This window comes from Nycticebus coucang, chromosome 2 (assembly GCF_027406575.1).
Source record: "Nycticebus coucang isolate mNycCou1 chromosome 2, mNycCou1.pri, whole genome shotgun sequence".
Taxonomy (NCBI): Eukaryota; Metazoa; Chordata; class Mammalia; order Primates; family Lorisidae; genus Nycticebus; species Nycticebus coucang.
This window is the reverse complement of record NC_069781.1, coordinates 181,118,917-181,137,331: the sequence shown is the minus strand read 5'-3', so window position 1 is coordinate 181,137,331 and position 18,415 is coordinate 181,118,917. Positions and strand designations below refer to the sequence as shown.

General features: G+C 47.9%; 1 protein-coding gene across 7 annotated transcripts in view; it reads right to left on the bottom strand.

Moving 5' to 3' along the window:
* The window catches only part of KIAA0513 (KIAA0513 ortholog), a 68,450-nt gene that overhangs the window by 27,625 nt on the left and 22,410 nt on the right, over positions 1-18,415 (bottom strand). The window contains exon 2 of one of the 7 annotated variants that reach the window (XM_053553718.1): positions 10,187-10,301. The exons of the other annotated variants lie outside the window; for them this stretch is intronic. The gene's annotated coding sequence lies outside the window, so the exon portion shown is untranslated. The remainder of the gene's footprint in view (positions 1-10,186; positions 10,302-18,415) is intronic. 7 annotated transcript variants of the gene reach the window in all.

Here is an 18,415-nt window from a genome sequence, read left to right as displayed (position 1 = left end):
CTGCCACTTGGGAAGACAAGCCCGGCAGCATCAGATCTTCTACAGCACCGTTCTCAAACTGTGGGCCGTGACCCCTTTCACAGGGGTCGCCTAAATACATCCTACGTATCAGATATTTACATTACGATCCATAATGGTAGCAAAATTACAGTTATGAAGTAGCAATGAAAATACTTTTATGGTTGGGGGTCACCACAACACGAGAAACTGTATTAAAGGGTCGTGGCATTAGGAAGGTTGAGAACCACTGTTCTAGAGTTTCTAAGGACTGCTGAAATCCATTATGTGAAATCTTCCAATTTTTCAACACTGGCAACTAATTTAAATGTATTTCAAAAACACTATGGAGGCAAAAACAAAACAAAATAAAACTATAGATCGCACTCCAATGCATTTGCTTTGTTCTACATACAAGGAGACACCGAGACCCACTGCAGGTGCCCAGACTCTGAGAAACAGGGTTTTAATCTCGGAGGGACCTGTTACTGCAGAGAGCGAGTAATAACCACGCCAGGGCAGGGACTTTGAGCCCTACAAACCTCCCTGCGACTATACTTGGTAATTCATGTCTTAGGCCCTAGGCGGAAGTTTCTATCAACAAAACCAGGCTAAAATTCTACGTCAACCTGTAACTTCAATGCTCTTCTGAGATTTTACAACCTTCCATTCATTCCACAATCACTGAGCACTTGCTGTGAGTCAGTGACTGTGCAAGGGGCTAGAAGTCCAGGCACCGGGAAGCCATTAAGGAGTATGTGCGGTCCAGCAGGTGGCAGGAGAAAGGGGAAGATACAATTAACATTAAAAACCAAGCAAGAGCTTCTGCTGCACTAAATGCTACAGAGGCAACATCAAGATGTCCCTGAGAGTTCTGGGAGGTGGCTTCTGTGGACTGGGAGGTCAGGGAGGCAGACCTCTGGGCTGAGAGAGGGGAGGGAGAACCAGCCTTGAGAAGACTCCAGGGCCTTCCAGGCACAGGGAACAGCAGGCACACAGGCCCTGTGGCTGACAGAAGGCACACGGGCCCGAAGGTGATGATGGCTTTGGGAAGTTCAAGGATGGATGGCAAAGCCTTAGCATCTCGGGGTACAGGTGGTGGGGGCCAGGGATCACTCCTACATTCCCCCAGCCCATGGTCACCGGCCTCAGAAGGGCAGTGGCTCCCACTGGCAGCTGGTCCATCCTTCCTAACTTGAAACATGAACCACATTGGGCTGGCTCAGCCTGGACTGTGAGTCCCTGTGCCTGAGGAAGTCCCAGAGCCCGCCACACAGCACCCAGCCAGACGCAGTCAGCAGCGAGGTACATAGCAACAGGTCTCCTAGGGCTCAGAACCTCCTTCTCACACCAGGAGGCACAGGACTTTCATCTGCCCAAACCAGAAGCCGATTAGTCCGGCACAAATGCTCTCAATAAACATCCGCCTGTCACTGTGGGCTGAGTGACGAGTGACCTTGGCTTGGAATCCAGAAGGGATTTTTGGCTGTTTGGTGCTATGGAGCAGTAGTTGTTCCAACATGTGAAAAGATGTCAACTAACAGGAGAGAACACTGATGTCCTTTCAAATGTTGGTGTGTTCAGGTAGCTGTTCAGACATAGATTTGCATCTATTTAATATGGACCTAGAGCAACATTCAGGGTTGTAGAATCAAATAAACCGATTACTGTAGTTGGGCAATGAACTCAGTTGAGTTTCCTGGCAGCCAAAGCAAAAAGGAAAGGATCCTTGGTCACAAAACTCTTTTGATTTTGACATATTCACCTGCAGAGTAATTTTTCCAGATATTCCAGATATTGAATTTAGAAATGCATTTGTCTAGAAGGTCCTCATAAGAAAAGATGCTGATTATTGTAAGGTCTCTAACAAGGTTCTATGAAAGATACAGGGATGCTGAAACAGGCATTTCTTTAAATGACTCTTTGAAAATTTGAAGGCACACATTCAATCAGTTCGACACTAGGTTTGTCTAGCTTGCTACTCAGTGAAGACAAGATCTCCCTGATACATGAGACGTGACAGTTAAGACGCCCGTGGGGAGCCTCTCCCCCAACCAGATGTCTCAAGAGGACTTTTGACAAGTGCTGGGTCACAGATCATCCGTGTTTGTGCTTGAATTCTCCGACGGGGCCTGAAGTGCCAACATTTTGATTTAATGACCAAAATAGGACCCACGTGCTGTTGTTACCAGGGAGGGAGAATTGTCCTTCTGCTGTGAACGCAGAAGATCCTGGCTGTCTTCCCTCAGGCGCAGACAGGAGCAGCTTCACAGCCACGTGCAGGAGCTACTCTTGGGGGAACACTGCCCCCATGAAGACAAAGCTGTTGGGGTCACAGGTGAGGAGGGCAGTGGGGGCAGCCCACTCCCCCAAGCCGTGTGCAGACACATTAGGCCGGGCTGGCTCAAATGAGGCTGTGTGTACAAGGGAGAGGTTCTGACCCGGAGCACATGCAGAATGTTCTGGTTTCCGAGTGTCAGGCTACCGTGGCTGATAGCACCGCTTCCTGGCCCAGGGTGGACAATCTCAGGACAATACCCTGCCAACACCAAGTTTCCCCGGGAGGCAAGAGCCTCATCTGTTTTCCTCACTGTGGGGCTCCCAGGGCGAGAACAGGGCCCGGCCCAGGAGAGATGCTCAGGAAATATTTGTTGTTGTTGAAAACTCACAGTCCAGGGCTCAACGATTAGCTGTACGGCACAGGCTGCCCTCACAGTGCTCCCTCCTCCATGGCTGCCCACAGCGCCCTGCCAGTTAGCCTCTGCACCTGCCTGCCAAGTCCCAGCCACACTGCCTTCTTCCTCCCACCACCTGTGCACTCAGCCAAGAGAGAAAAGCAGTTTAAGGAAGAAATGCCCTGGTGCTGATTTACTTTGTAACTGAAAGGAGAAAAAACCTACAGGATCATTTATGAATCTTTTGATCAAAAAAAAACGCGTAAACCTGACTACAAGCCCTGCAGTGAGGCTGCGGAGAGCAGAGACAGCCTGCCTGCGGAGCACAGCGGGCTTACCCGGAATCCAGAGGCAGAGAAAGCCCTTCTGACAACTGGACCACCTCATCTTTCCATATAGGTGCATTATGCAGAGTGTGATACAAACAAGAATAATTCATGAACTCAATCTTCAAAAATTGTATACTAGGAGAAGGAATAAGCCCAGGGCCTAAACAACTGGGCGTCAGGCAGAGGGGCCAGCTCCACACAGGCACAGGGCTGCAGGAAAGGGCAAGAGCATGTACTGTGGCAAGGGATTCCCAGGGAAGACTTAGGAACGGAGGGCCAATTTCTGGTGGGTAGAGATGGGAAGGGAGGCCTCCCTGGAGAGGCATCAGCACTGGGAAAGCCATGACAGCCCCCAGGGTGGGCTGCGAAGGACGGGGTCTCCTGTGCAGATCGTACCGTGTACTACGCTGCCACTGGAGGGTGGCCCTGGGGTAACTTTGTTACGTCTTGTCCTGAATTGCTTCCATGGCTTTGGAAAGACTTCTGCTGGGCTTTCCCAGCGTAGTGCTGGCTGGTCCCAGCAAAGGGTGGGAGGCTTAGTGGGGCAGGGGTGCCTGTGGCAGTGCAGGATCCACAATCAGGGCCCTGGACCCCCATGGCCCACCCTGATGCCATCTGTGCAGCATGGCCCCCAGCTGCCCAGAGCCCAAAGCACCTGCTGGGTTGCACCTGCCATATGGACAGGAGAAATTGCTGGCTGTAGTTCCTAAGAGAGTCTGGGCTGGAAACCAATTTGGGATCATGATGCACAGGCCCACATAAAGCATAGGACCACGTAGAGAGCAGGGAGGGGGCTGGGCTGCCTGCTGAGTAGGCCAGGATAGCCAGAGAGGGGACAGAGCAGATGGTGGGGGGTGAGAAAGTGCCAGCTCTGAGATCTGAGTGGCCAAAGAACCCAGGCTGGCTCCTAGCCCTTGACTGTCACACCAAAGACAACAACTCATGGCCTTGACCAAAGAACTCTCTGAGTCACCCCTGGCAGCACTGAGAAAGGAACCTATTTAACAATGTGGACGAACGCGCTAGTTAGGAAATCGTTTCTCTCTTCCTGTTTGTAGCTATTAAGGGAACTGAATATCTGGCTCTATTATACAAATGGAGGCAGAGCTGTCAGATGGTGAATCATTACCTGCTTTCTTTAAGTGAACAGCAGCGTTTGACAAGCAAAAGTCATTACATTATGACCTAACCCGCTTGCTGGAAAAATGTGATTTTTTTTTCCTATCCATAGCTACAAGGCCAAGGTGACTCTCTGGATCTAAGACACACATGAGGCATACTTGTCAAAAGATGCCCTGTTATCTGTTTCCTTTTAGTGAGTTGAAGTATTTGATAAGGAAATACCCTTCCATTCAGAGCTAACCCACTTGCTGTGGAAACACAATTCTTTAACTATTAGAAGGTATGAGGCCAAGTTGAACGTCTGGCTCTAAAACCCAGGACAGCACACCTGTCAGAGATCCAAGTCCACCTGATTTAGTGAATGGGAGCATTTGAGAAGGAAGGTTTTTAACAATATGAAGTAACATTTGTTAGGAAAACAAGTTTCTTTGCCTGTTTTTAGCTATGAGGGGAATTTGAATACCTGGCTCTGTTATCCAACTGGAAGTGCACCTGTCAAGGGGCATCGTTATCTGACTTCTTTTAGGGAACTGAAGTGTTTGACAAGGAAACACCACTGCATTATGACCGAACCTGCTTGCTGTGAAAACTTGATTTTTTTCCATATTGGTCGCTAGAAGGCCAAGTTGACTATCTCTGAGAAAACCAAGATAACGGTGGGGGGCAGGTGAGAAGGAGCAAATGCAGTGAGTTCATTTTCAGTGAGTTCCGTGGAGCACATTGAGATAGCCAAGCCAGGTGAGTGAAAGAGGTTACCGAGACCACGGCTTTGTGGGTTCTAAGAAAAGGAAGTGGTGAGGGCTGAGGCTGGAAGCCGGTACTGGTCCCTAAACTCACAGTTAGGTCTTTGCGGACAAGACCAAAAAACACGGCCTGAACATTGTGTAATTAAATGCATTTGTAAATACCGTATTAAAAAGTACATTTTACTGTATAAAAATGTACTTTTTAAAATGTTTATTTTTTTGCATTTAAGGTCTCTCGAATCAGAGGGGGCCCCATCATGACACAGCTGTCACTGTCCGGAGACAAGAGTGGACCCTCCTTTTCTTCTTTGAAGCAATTAGCACAATAAATACACAGAAGTATTTGATAATATACAAAATCATAATCATACGGCTCAATGAATCTTCAAGTGAAATGAATTTGCACATGTAACCACCAGCTGGCCCAGGACACAGGATGTCACCAGTCCCTGTCCCCTACTTCCCCCCCTCCATGCCCTCTGGGGCATTTTGGAAAGAACGGGATGCAGAAACCCAAAGTTGTTGGCCATGCTAAGATAACTTCAGAAACACAGACCTCTGAATGTGAAGAAACTCCAGAAGTATTTCAACCAATTTATTTTGCTTTTATTATCTTCTTTATTAAGGAGAAGAGTGACATGCAATAATAACCTATCATACTGTCAAATCAATTCTAAAGGATATTCCTTCAGCAAGGATAAAACAAAAATTCTAAGTGATAAAAAAAAACATGCGTGGGGCGGCGCCTGTGGCTCAGTGAGTAGGGCGCCGGCCCCATATGCCGAGGGTGGCGGGTTCAAACCCAGCCCCGGCCAAACTGCAACAAAAAAATAGCCGGGCGTTGTGGCGGGTGCCTGTAGTCCCAGCTACTCGGGAGGCTGAGGCAAGAGAATCGCTTAAGCCCAAGAGTTGGAGGTTGCTGTGAGCCGTGTGACGCCACAGCACTCTACCGAGGGCGGTACAGGGAGACTCTGTCTCTACGAAAAAAAAAAAACATGCGTGATAGTTAAGTGGCAGTGTTTAATCTTTCTTAGTAGTGCATAAAATAATGGTGAATGTCACAGCTGATGAGGTCTTAACATCTGACGAATTAGGATGGCTGAGCCACCACACCCAGAATCAACAGGGACAAGGTGTCTGCTTACAGATTATCAGCGATGCAACCTGACATTTTTATCCAAAGTTACACAAGTACATTACTGAAGGACAGCTCATGAGTTGATGGTCCTCTGGCTGTGAGTCAACGTGACGCTAACAAAAACAACAAACTCTAGAGTGACCTTCAGAGCCAAAACCACGGGGACGATTTCACTGGACTCTGGTTCCGCTGGTCAGACTGCTCCTAGAACATTCTGTTCAACCCCACACCTCAGAGGAACTATCAGCTTTCCTTTGCATAGCACTACTGTTGGTGACCACGTCCAGGCACAGACACTCACTGTCATCCACAACCCTAAGGCCAAAGCGGCCTGTTAGAATTCATCGTTTTAGAAAAAATAGCAAACTTGCAAGGGCACTTTCATTTAATAAATGCTTGTAAGACTTAAAAAAAAAAAAGACAAAAGGAAAATGGCGAGAGCTATTGAGAATCTGGAAAGAATCCAAAAAGAAACCAAACCAATCCCCCCGCCAGCATCTTCAGGGAGTCTCATCATCATGCAGTGTGAGCAGCAGTGAGGAAGTCAAGGGTGGGGGCAACCCAGGAGAAAAGACAGTGGTCTTTCGACTTCAGAGGGTCATGATGTGACAAGGCAGAAGATTGTTTGCACAGCTCCGAGGGAGAGCTGAGCCGGCCGTGCAGCTCCAGCGAGGCTGCCACAGCCACCCAGAATGGTCCTGTGAGTCTTCTTGTTAAGGACGCCCAAGCGAAAGGGATCAGCAGGTCACTAGCGGGGGAGGGATTTGGACCTCTAGGGTAGTGCCATGAACATTTTTTTTTGTTTTTTGTTTTTTTTTTTGGCCAGGGCTGGGTTTGAACCCACCACCTCTGGCATATGGGACCGGCGCCCTACTCCTTGAGCCACAGGCACCACCCAGCCATGAACATTTTTAAAGATCACTAAATTATTTTCAAAAGACAAAGAACAGTAAGTATATTCTTTTTTTTTTTTTTTTTATCAACATCATGTAAGTGTGCTGTGGAAGTTTAATTATAGGTTCAAGTGCACCGGGAGATGACAAAGGTGGACAGACACTGCCTCAGGGTTCCGTGCCATTTCCCTTCTGCAGCGTCCCTCTATGAAGCTTGATGCCGTTTCTTTTCCACTGCAACTGTCATAGGGTTATATCCAAAGATAGTGACCTATTTTATGACCTCCAGGAAAAAGGAAACATCTAAATTAGTTCACAGTTCACAGGAAAAAGAGATAAGGGACCATCTGCTGGTTCCCCAACTCGTGGGAGAGTAAGATGGGGTATGTGCTCCTTAAAGATGACCTCACAGAACTGTGGCTTCCCTGGGTCTATTTCTAAACTACTGGGATGGGCCAGGCTCTGTGCTGACAGCTGTGGAAGAGACACAGCGGGCACAGCCGTGGAAGAGACACAGGCTCCGCCATGCAGAGCACAGTCAAGTGTTCCACCCTTGACCTAGCAGCAGCATAGGAGGCTCCAGAACACATCCCACTCCACCACACTGCTGAAAATCAGAAGGATGTAGGAGTTCCATCACCCCAGCAGGGATCAGGGCAGGAGAAACAGGCACATCATGGCTATCAGTCAACAGCTCCTCCAGAGGCAAGGTCTCTGGAATTTCTTTTTTTTTCAAATTTTATTTTATTATTTATTAATTTTTTTTTTGAGACAGAGTCTCACTTTTTCACCCTCAGTAGAGTGCTGAAGTCACAGCTCACAGCAACCTCTAACTCCTGGGCTTAGGTGATTCTTTTGCCTCAGCCTCCTGAGTAGCTGGGACTACAGGCGCCCACCACAACACCCGGCTGTTTTTTGTACAGTTTGGCCAGGGGCTGGGTTTGAACCCGCCACCCTCGTTATATGGGGCTGACGCCTTATCCACTGAGCCACCGGTGCCGCCCCTCTAGAATTTCTTAACATTTTTCAAGAGCTGCCCTAAGTCACAACACAAAAGTCACATCACACAAGCACCTGGATGTGTGTTTTGCCTTTTTTTTTTTTTGAGACAGACTCTCACTATGTCACCCTTGGTAGAGTGCCATGGCATCACACAGCTCACAGCAACCTCCAACGCTTGGGCTTAAGCGATTCTCTTGCCTCAGCCTCCCAAGTAGCTGGGACTACAGGCGCCGGCCACAATGCCGGCTATTTTTGTTGTTGAAGTTGTCATTGTCGCTTTAGCTGGCCTGGCCGGGTTTGAACCCACCAGCCTCGGTGTATGTGGCAGGCACTGTAACTGCTGTGCTAAGGGCACTGAGCCAGGATATGCGTTTTGCCCTTTTCCAAGTTCAATTTATCACAGGTAACTCCTGAGTCAACTGCTGAGTCCTGGCATTTGAAGCCAGGAGATGGAATGTGCTGGCAGCTGTTTCCCGACAGTTTTCAGTGTTAACTGACTGGGCGGAGTCCACTAGAGTGACACATTAGTGGCCACTCTGAGGCACGTCCGACCTAGGTGAGCAGCCGTGCTTCTTCAACAACAGAATGCAACCCACGGTTCAAGCAGCTGAATGCAGTTTGGACTTGGTCTTCCATCCTTTTAGGTCATTTGGCAAAATAAATGAATATTGCCCCAACCCTTGGTACCGAGAGAGCAGCACTTAATTACTGGATTGGGACAGGCTCCCTAAAAGATTTAGGACTTGGCCTTCTCCAGAGACCCAGGGAGGGATAGACCTGAACCTCCTCCGTTCTCTGTGGGCCTGGTGCTTGGCTCCCACTGACCCAGCCAAGGGCCCGAGCACATAGCTGTGTGCAGAGGACACGTGTGTCTCTGTGCGAGAAGAGACAACAGATCCTCCTTGACCCAGGGATTGCCTGCCATGGCACACTGAGCTTTCTGCTTAAAAGCCACTCATGTCTACTCCTGCCTACCCGTGACACCTGACATCTCTGGCTGGTGGTCAAGGCACTCTGCAGTCTGGAGCTGATCAAAGCTGCCCATGCAGCTCTCCAGGGTGTGTTGCTGTTACCCAAAGCCAGCTCTGAGCTGGGCACGGCAGTGCATGCCGCGGGTCCCAGCTACTCAGGAAGCTTTGAGGAAAGTTACTTTGAGAGGTTAACTTCTTCATCACCCGCCAGGTCAGATTCCATGGCACAGGGCTACTCATCAGTAACCACCTGGACACAGACACTGAATATTGAAGGTTAAAGATTCTGTACTCTCCGAAAAACCTCTCTCCACTCCTCCAACTGTACCTTTTCTAACATTCCCGGTAGAAAGGAATAAAGCTTGTTTGGTCACAGCGGAACCACCCACCTCGGCCTGGAGGTTGATAGGGGCCAGGCACCTCGCCTCTCACTCTGCAGGACACACGTGTAAAGATGAACCTTTCAAAGAGGGTGACACACCTGCAGCTTGTTCTCTCTGTTCTTTTCCTGCTTGGCCACAGAAGCAATCTCAGTCATGGGAAAAGCACAGCAGAGGCTGCTAAATGAAGCCCCTGCCTTCTGGCCCAAGGACCACAGCCAGAGGCCCAGAGGACCGGAAGTACTGTAGAGATTGCAGAGAGGGAGGGGCTCAGAAAACAGCCCCATAAAGGTGTTATGAGCGCCTGGGCTCAGCCCCGAGCTGTGTGTGAGCTGATACAGCCCTCGTACCACTGGTGAGCACTGAAGGTCAGTGCCCATGTCCCAGCCCGGCCACAGGCTGCCAGACGGACAGATCTGAACAGCCAGGGGACAGCTGGAAAGGCATAGCCAACATGGAGTTGCAGAGGCCTGGTGGGATGGAGAACCTGAACCCAACCTGGAAAAGTGTCTGGTAAAACCAAAGTGTCAGTGTTCTCCACAGGAGTAGAACAAGACCCAGAGTCTCACAACGCAGTACTCAAAATGTTCAGGATCAAGGCCCTGTGGCTCCTACCTGTGATCCCAGCACTCTGGAAGGCCGAGGTAGGTGGATTGCTTGAGCTCAGGAATACGAGTCCATCCTGAGCCAGAGCAAGACCCCCATCTCTAAAAATAGCTGATGTTGTGGTGGGAGCCTGTAGTCATAGCTACTTGGGAGGCTGAAGCAGGAGGATTGCTTGAGCCCAAGGGTTTGAGGTTGCTGTGAGCTGCAATGCCACAGCACTCTACTGAGGGTGACGGAGTAAGACTATGCCTCAAAAAAAGAAAATGTTCAGGGATTCAATCTAAAAATCACTCAGCATACAAAGAACCAGAAAAGTCCTCAACTCACATGGGAACAGATAATCAGTAGATCAATTGAGATGTCACAGCTCTTGGAATTAGTTGACAAAGACTTCAAAGCAGCTATGATGAAAAAAATGCTCCATGAAGTAAGGAGGAATATTCTGGACATAAACAGAAAGGTAAATGTCAGAAAAGAAGCAGAAGATAGAAAGGAGAATCAAATGGAAATTTTAGAACTAAAAATATAGTAACTGTAAATTTTAAAAACTCAATTGATGGCCTTTATAGCAGAATGAAGATGACAAAGGATAGACTCAGTGAACCAAGACAAGTTGGTAAGAACAGAGAAAGGAAAAAGATTTAAAAGAAACAGAGCCATGGGGTCCTGTAGGTCAATGCCCAAGGACCTAACGTCTGTGTCGTTGGAGTTCGGGAAGGAGAGGGGAAGGAGGGCCGTGGACGTCTATGTATTGGAAGAGCTAATGGCTGAAACTCACCAAATTTGGTAAAGAACATAAACCTTTAGATTCAAGAAGGTCAATGAACCCAAAACAGGATAAACCCAGAAGGATACACTCCCTGATACGCCATAACAAGACTGCTGAAAAACTAAAGACCAAGAAAAAAATCTTGAAAGCAACCAGAGAAAAACAATGCGTGACTTAAAATAAGAATTCATGTGACAGGAGGTTTCTCACCAAACCCACAAAAGCTAGAAGGGAGGGAAATGACATTTTTAAAGTGCTAAAAAAAAAAAAAAAATCTTCCAAGAATGAAGGTGAAATGAAGACATTCTCAAGAGAATTTAATCCTCCTGGACCTAAAAGAATTTATAAACTTCTTCAGACAGAAGAGACACGACTTCAGAAGAAAAGAGGGAGCGTTAGGAGTGACGCGTGAAAGGCAAGGTAAACATTATAGACTTTTTAATCTTCTTGAGTTCTTTTAAAATGCATTTCACAGTGAAAACAAAAATTACAATATGGGCCGATGAGGTTTTCAGGGAATAAGGAAGTAATAAATAGAAAAGCTACAACATAGGGCGGCGCCTGTGGCTCAGTGGGTAAGGCGCCGGCCCCATATACCGAGGGTGGCGGGTTCAAACCCGGCCCCGACCAAATTGCAACCAAAAAATAGCCGTGTGTTTTGCGGGCGCCTGTAGTCCCAGCTAGTGGGGAGGCTGAGGCAAGAGAATCGCGTAAGCCCAGGAGTTGGAGGTTGCTGTGAGCTGGGTGAGGCCACGGCACTCTACCGAGGGCCATAAAGTGAGACTCTGTCTCTACAAAAAAAAAAAAAAAACCAAACAAAGAAAAGCTACAACATAAATGGAAGAGGGTAAAGAGCTTTGGAGTGAGGTTTCTACGTTCCACAAAAAAGTGGTAAAATACTGTCTGTGAGAAGACTGTGGTTAAGTATGTGCACTGTGATTCTAGAGCAAACACTACAAAACTCCTACACATAAAATAAACTCAATGGATAAATTAAAATGGAATGCCACACATATTCAAATAATCCTGAAGAACACAAGAAAGGGAAAACAGGAAAGAAAAATGGAGGGAACAAACATAAAATAAATAATATAATGGTGGCTCTAAAGCCAAACATATAAATAATTACAGTAAATGTAAATAGCATAAACACAGTGATTTCTTTTTTTTTTTTTTTTGAGACGGAGTCTCACGCTGCCGCTCAGCCTGGAGTGTCATGGTGTTAGCACCAGCTCACAGCAGCCTCAAACTCCTGGGCTCAGGCAATCCTGAGGACTCAGCCTCCCGACCAGCTGGGACTACGGGCACTTGCCACCACAACCAGCTAATTTTTCTATTTTTCACAGAGATGGGGATCTTGCTATGTTCCTCAGGCTGGTCTCAAACTCCTGGCCTCACACAACCCTCCTGCTTCGGTCTCTCAAAGTGCTGGGATTAAAACACACCAATTAAATGCCAGAGAATGGATAGAAAGACATAAACACAATCTATGCTGATTATAAGAAACTCTAACTATCAGATAGGTCGAATAACAATAAAAGGATTAAGAAAAGATCACGACAGCACTAATCAAGAGAAAGCTGAAATGGCTATAAATTAATAATGGTATACTTCAGAGCTAAGAAAACCACCAGTAATAAGAAGGAATGGTACATACGATACAAATGTCAATTCCACCCAGAAGACAGAACAATCCTCATTTGTAGAGAACGCTGCTGGGCGGTGGGTCACCCTGCACATTGTGCCTAGGGTGAGCCTCACAGTACCACGCCGAGGGCTCAGAGGGACCATTCCACTTAAAGAGGTCTTTTCCCATAGAGGGAGCTGGCGCCTAACAGAGGTTAGGCACAGGGAAGGCTGACTTAAAGGGAGAAGCTGAGTTCTGGGGAGATGCCGTGAGGCAGGGTATCAAACGCTCTGTAAAAGGTCAGAGCCAACCGCCCACTCTTTGCTGCTCCCGGGAGTGGCCCCGAGGGTTCGGAACGCTCTTTTCCATAATGCTAAATGTCACTATTATTTAATACTTTTAAATAATTAGGTAATAATTACAAGTCACATCTATTGTCTGCTCATTACATAGCAGGCGCTAAGCTAATGCTCTATACTAACAATCTAATTTATTTCTCTGTAACACATGAGCTAAGTCTATTATAATGTCATCCCCATTTTATAAATGAAGAAACTTGAAAGCTTAGAAACATTAAATAGTTGCCTAAGGCCACAGAGCTAAAATGGAAGTATCTGGATAAAACTAAGCAGAGCTTGAGTCCACAGGCTTGCCGTATTGGGAGTAAGGACAAGGCCGCCCCCCCACCTTGTTTGCTAGTCTGGGGAGGATAAAGACCCTCAAAATAGCTGCAGTAGATGTGTGTGGTCTAATACTCCCTACACCACTACAGAAAAATACTGGTCTATAAGGTCTTCCCATCTGGATGTGACACAGGTGACATGTGATTTAGCAATCTGATACTTTATCCAAACCATCTGAAGACTTCAGAGTCCTACTTTAGCAGAGATTGGGAAATAAGGAGGGCTTAGCGCTTTTCCCCCACAAACGCAGGGCTTTCACAGACGTTATCCAGTACCTAATGGAAGAAATTGAATGATTTTAAAATAATAAGAAGAAAATGAAGGATCTTTGCAAAGGAATGGTAACAACACAGCTGTGCTCTGGGACTAGACTTTGTTTTACTCACTACTATGACAGAATCCTAATACTAATACCTGTGACAGAATCCCAAGATATTAGGCCGAGATGAGACTTGCAGCGTCTGGAAAATAGGTGGGGGTTGGCAGACAGGTAGGAAAAGGGACAGGGAGCAGGACGCAGAGAAGAGGTTCAGACTCACGGGAACAGTTTCTAGAGGGGGATGTCAAGACCAGGGGAGTGAAGTGACAGGGTGATAACATGTCTGCTCAGAGTTGTGACTGGAACCCCCCACTTGCCACCCCATGTGTCACCAACAGGGTAAAACCCAGAACAGGAGAAAAGGGGCTGCAAGGCTGCTCCTACCCCGAGGCTGGCTTGTCACCTCTCTGAGCAGTACCAAGACCACCGCAAGGCTGAGGATGACAGCTGCTGCCTCTCTGCCACTTTCTTCTGTGATGGACACAGCATCCGCCAGATGAAAGTGCTACTTTGTAGAGTTCAGGTCATTCGGCTGACAACCGGTTATTAAGCCCCTATCACATTCCCGGAACTGACAGGTCCTGGGGACACAAAGATGGATAGGATATGGCCCTTCCTTTCCCGAATGCAGTGTGGAGAGAGACACACACCAACCGCCACAGCAGCGTGACAAGTACTGTTAATTCCAGGGTGCAAATGCTCAGGGGAGCAGACGCAGAGTGCTTGGCTCTGCTGGGGGAGATTTTAAAAGTCTGCATTCTTTGAAAGCCTGAGCCTGCCGGGCAGAACAGGAAAGATATTCTGGACAGAGAGAACAGCTGGCACAAAGCAGCAGGCGTGAGGTGGTCTGATGTCCCCATACAGCTAATTCAGACTTATTCAGACCCAGCTAGGGAGTCAGGAAGGATCGAGCACAACCTCAGTTTATATTTGGAAGTATTCCACCAGACCTTAAAATTGAAACATATGTAATCAATCACTTTTCTGCCCCTAATAAAATGGGAGCTGAATTCTTATTTTGGAGAACTTTAATATATAACAAGAAGGACAGGTTGTGTGGCTCACACCTGTAATCCTAGCACTTTGGGAGGCTGAGGCAGGAGGAGTGTTTGAGCTCAGGAGTTCAAGATCAGCCCAAGCCAGAGTGAGACCTACTAAAAATAGAAAAATTTAGCCTATGATGTGTGCCTATGGTCCCAGCCACTTGGGAGGTTTGAGCTCAGGAGTTGGAGGTTGCAGTGACCTATGAGGATACCATTGTATTAGCCAGGGTATCAGAGCAAGGGAAAGGGAGAGAAGGGGAGAAAGAAAACATATAACAAGAATTAAAATACATATAATTGTGTGCATCACTCCCGACTTAGAACATGAAGATGTGTTTTTAGAAGCCTGGGAGCAATGGTAGTGGAGATGTCTACTTGCAGGCCAAGTGAAAAGAAAGAGGTCTCTGTGGCTGTTTGGCTTCAACGGTATCTAAATAGCTTTCAAGGGCTGCTTTAAGTATATTGATCCACAGTTCTCAAGCTACAGGCTTTTCTAGCTATCTCCTCTGCAGAATTCTAATTCAAGTTTTAAAAGTGGAGCCAATTTGCTTTCATCTCAAATGCTTTAGCTGGAGGCAGCTCCCATGTGGGTCTGTCCTTTTAGGAAAAGAGTCGCCAGGTTGGGGAAGGTTTAAGCTGAACAGAAAGAAGGGGATGAAAAGACCAAGGCTGTATGGGATCTGTCAAGTTTCCAGAGACCAATAACCTTGCTGATGTCACCAGAGGTAATTTTGAGACAACATGCAGGTGCGGTGACCATCAGGGTTTCAGGACAGTGGCAATACCAGCATTTGAGCTGGGTCATGCTCCATGTGGGGACCATCCTGAGTGCTACAGGACGCTCAGGGGCATACCTGGTCTCTGCCTACTAGATGCCAGAAGCATCTCCAGGCTGCGTCAACCAAAAATTTCTCCAGGTGTTGCACCTAGCTGAAAATTCCCGACCTATGTTAATGGCAGGCAGCAACATCTCTAAAGACTCCCGGTTCTTTGAACTGCGTCCTGCTGGAAACCCCTCTCTTTGGTTGCACCGTCATCGAAAAATAAAACCAACAGAGTAATTATAATAGAATGTTGATGATGTGCAAATCCCTACGTAAAGCAGCACTTTTGTTACATTAACCGCCCCGTTAGAACAGGCTCCCAGCAGAACAGCAGGCAGAGGTGTGTGCAGCGTGTGTGGCTGTGTGTCCGTTCAGTTATTCAGCAAATGTTACTGAGCATTTACAGTGTCCCAGGTACCGTTCCAGGTGAACAAGACAAAACAAAAGCCCAGCCCTCGGGGAGAGAGCAAAGAAGTAAACAGAGAAATCACTATTGGCCATCATGGTGCTAAGAATAAAATACAAGCACATGAGGGGTTAGAGCCGTGCCGGCCGCTGGGTAGCCACCGGCCATGTGGAGCTGGCGAGCCCACGGAACGTACTTATTTAAGTTGAGACATACTGACCAAACCAGATCTCAGACTTGGCATAAAAAACAAGAATGTCGAACGTGTAATTTTTACATTGATTACGAGTAGAAATGCTAACATGTTGGATATATTGCATTAAATATTAAAATCTATTAACAAAATTAAATCTGCTGTTTTCCCTCACTTGTTGAATGTGGCTCACTCTGCATTTCTGTTGGACAGTGAGGGGTCAGGAGAACTGACGAAGATCTGGAGGCCCAGGGTCCCAGGCCAGGGATACAGTAACATCAGGGCTCTGCCACGGGCAGGGGCCTGGGCCACTCGATGAACAGCCAGGTGACATGGCTCTGTGGGGCACACAAAGGGAGCAGAAAGGGATGAGGCTGGAAGGGCTTCAGGGACTGGTCCACGGAGGCAGGGACTTGGAGGCTGAGTTAAGGACTTGGGATTGCCCAAGACAACAGCAATGGGACAGACAACAGTTGAGGGTCTGAATACAGGGAACACCATGACCTGAGCTCGATTCTGGAAAGGTGCCTCTATCTGGTCACTGTACGGGGAGTAGTACACCGGCAGGGCCAGAAGTGGGCCCTCCAGGTGGGTGGTGGCAGCCCTGTGGGCCCCCTCTGCTGTGGGCCACTCCAGCTGGGATCCTCAGGAAGGGCAGGAGATGAAACCAGCCACGCTGCTCTCCCCATAGCGTAGATGAGTCTGTTAATGCCACTTCCATTAGATGTCTGATTATGTAGAAAACCATTCCTCCGTAGAGCAAAGTCTTTTTTACTACCCAAATTGGGCCTCGGGCTTATACGCGTGATCGTGTTCTGTGATGAAGTCCGACAGAGCAGAGAGGGTATCAGACTAGTTTTATTACATTAACTGGTTTTCTACTTCCTTGGAACCACCACAGAATAAACTTAAAAGCACTTGGAAGGAAGGGGTCCTAGGTTTGACAATGTCTCGACTTCATTTAATTATTTTACTCCATTCTTGATATTTTCCGCTAACTCAGAACGTGGTTCTCCCCTCTCATGAGGTTTTGTTCCTCGTTCCTGGGCCCTGTTTTTAAGCCCTAGCTCTCCCACATCCCCTAACTCAAGGATATTGGCATCACAGCAGCCATTTGGCATATTTACCCCGACATTTTCCACTGTTTTCAGATTCCTGCTCTTTCCCTAGCTCCTCAGCCATTTTTGCCACAGTGAGTCATCTGCTCTGAGTCATGCCTGGCTGTGATACAAAGGCTGGGAAAACGTCTTGAACACACCTGGTGTAGAAAAGGGTGTCAGTGAAGATGGTCTGTACCAGGCGCGTGCTTCCCTGAGTGGATTCAGCAATTAAGAGAAAAAATAACCCCTCTTCTCTCCTTTGTTTCCTTAATTTACCATCCCAGTCTTTGTTGGGAGTTACTCTGACAGCAACATGGGTCTGGGCTGGTCATTTCTGACTGTTAGGAGGCAGGAAAACATTTCTGGAATGGGGCCGGAGAGCCTCTGAGAACAGAAGCAGGTTTTCTGCACACGCGGCTCTTCCTCGTGCAGTGCTGAGCAGCACACGCAGGTTGCCCCCTGCACCGTTTCCTCTCGGAGCTCCAACACGTGCACACCACACGGATGCCAAACCGTGTTGGCAGGTGCAACAACTGCATGCCATGTGGTCCCCTCGACTGGGTCTTGGGACAGGAAGAAGACAGCAATGGAAAACTATGGCCTACGACACAAGGATACACCATAGTACTGTCACTCGCTCCTCTACCCCACAATCCAAGGCATGTCTGAGACGGGCAGATGGACCCGAGAGGCAGAGCAGCCCAGAGGCACTGTCGCCCTCTCCCAGGACAGAAAGATAACTAAAAACATCTACCATAAAAAGGAGCTGGCAGCGCCTGTGGCTCAGTAGTTAGGGCACCGGCCTCATACACTCAGGCTAGCGGATTTGAACCGGCCCGGCCTGCTAAACAGCAATGACAACTGCAACAAAAAAATAGCTGGGCCTTGTGGCAGGCGCCTATAGTCTCAATTACTTGGGAGGCTGAGGCAAGAGAATCGCCTAAGCCCAAGAGTTGGAGGTTGCTGTAAGCTGTGATGCCACAGCACTCTACTGAGGGCAACAAAGTGAGACTCTGTCTCAAAATAAAAATAAATAAAAATAAACATGGAAGTAAAAAGGAGCAAAGCACAGCTAGCTGCTACATGAGGGACAGCCTACAATTGAGTACAGTTACAAAGGCCGCGTGTTGGACGATTCTGTTTATGTGAAACGTCTGTGGACAGTGGTTGTCAGCAGATGGGGGGACAGAGCGACTGCTGATGGTGATGGGGTTTCTTTCATGGGGTGATGGAAACAGTCTAAATTTAGACTATGGTAATGGCTGCACCACCCAGTGAAGTTACTAAAAAGTCACTGAATTGTACACTGGAAGGGGGTGAATTTTATAGTATGTAAAACACAGCTCAATAAGCTCTTAAACGAGAGAAGGAAAGTAAGGGGAAGGGGGAAGAGAAAGCAGGCTGTTCAAACACTCTAAACGGACTGAGGGAGAGGAGGCTGGAGCCCAGGGAGGCGAGGGTCTCTGTGCAGCCAGCAGCACGACCAGGCCTGGGGGTCCAGAGCCCCCGCCACCTGTGACGCGGGGGTGCCTCTCCATCACCTGCTCTGAGCAGGTGCCCTGGGGGCGGCAGAGTGAGCAAAACATGACTGA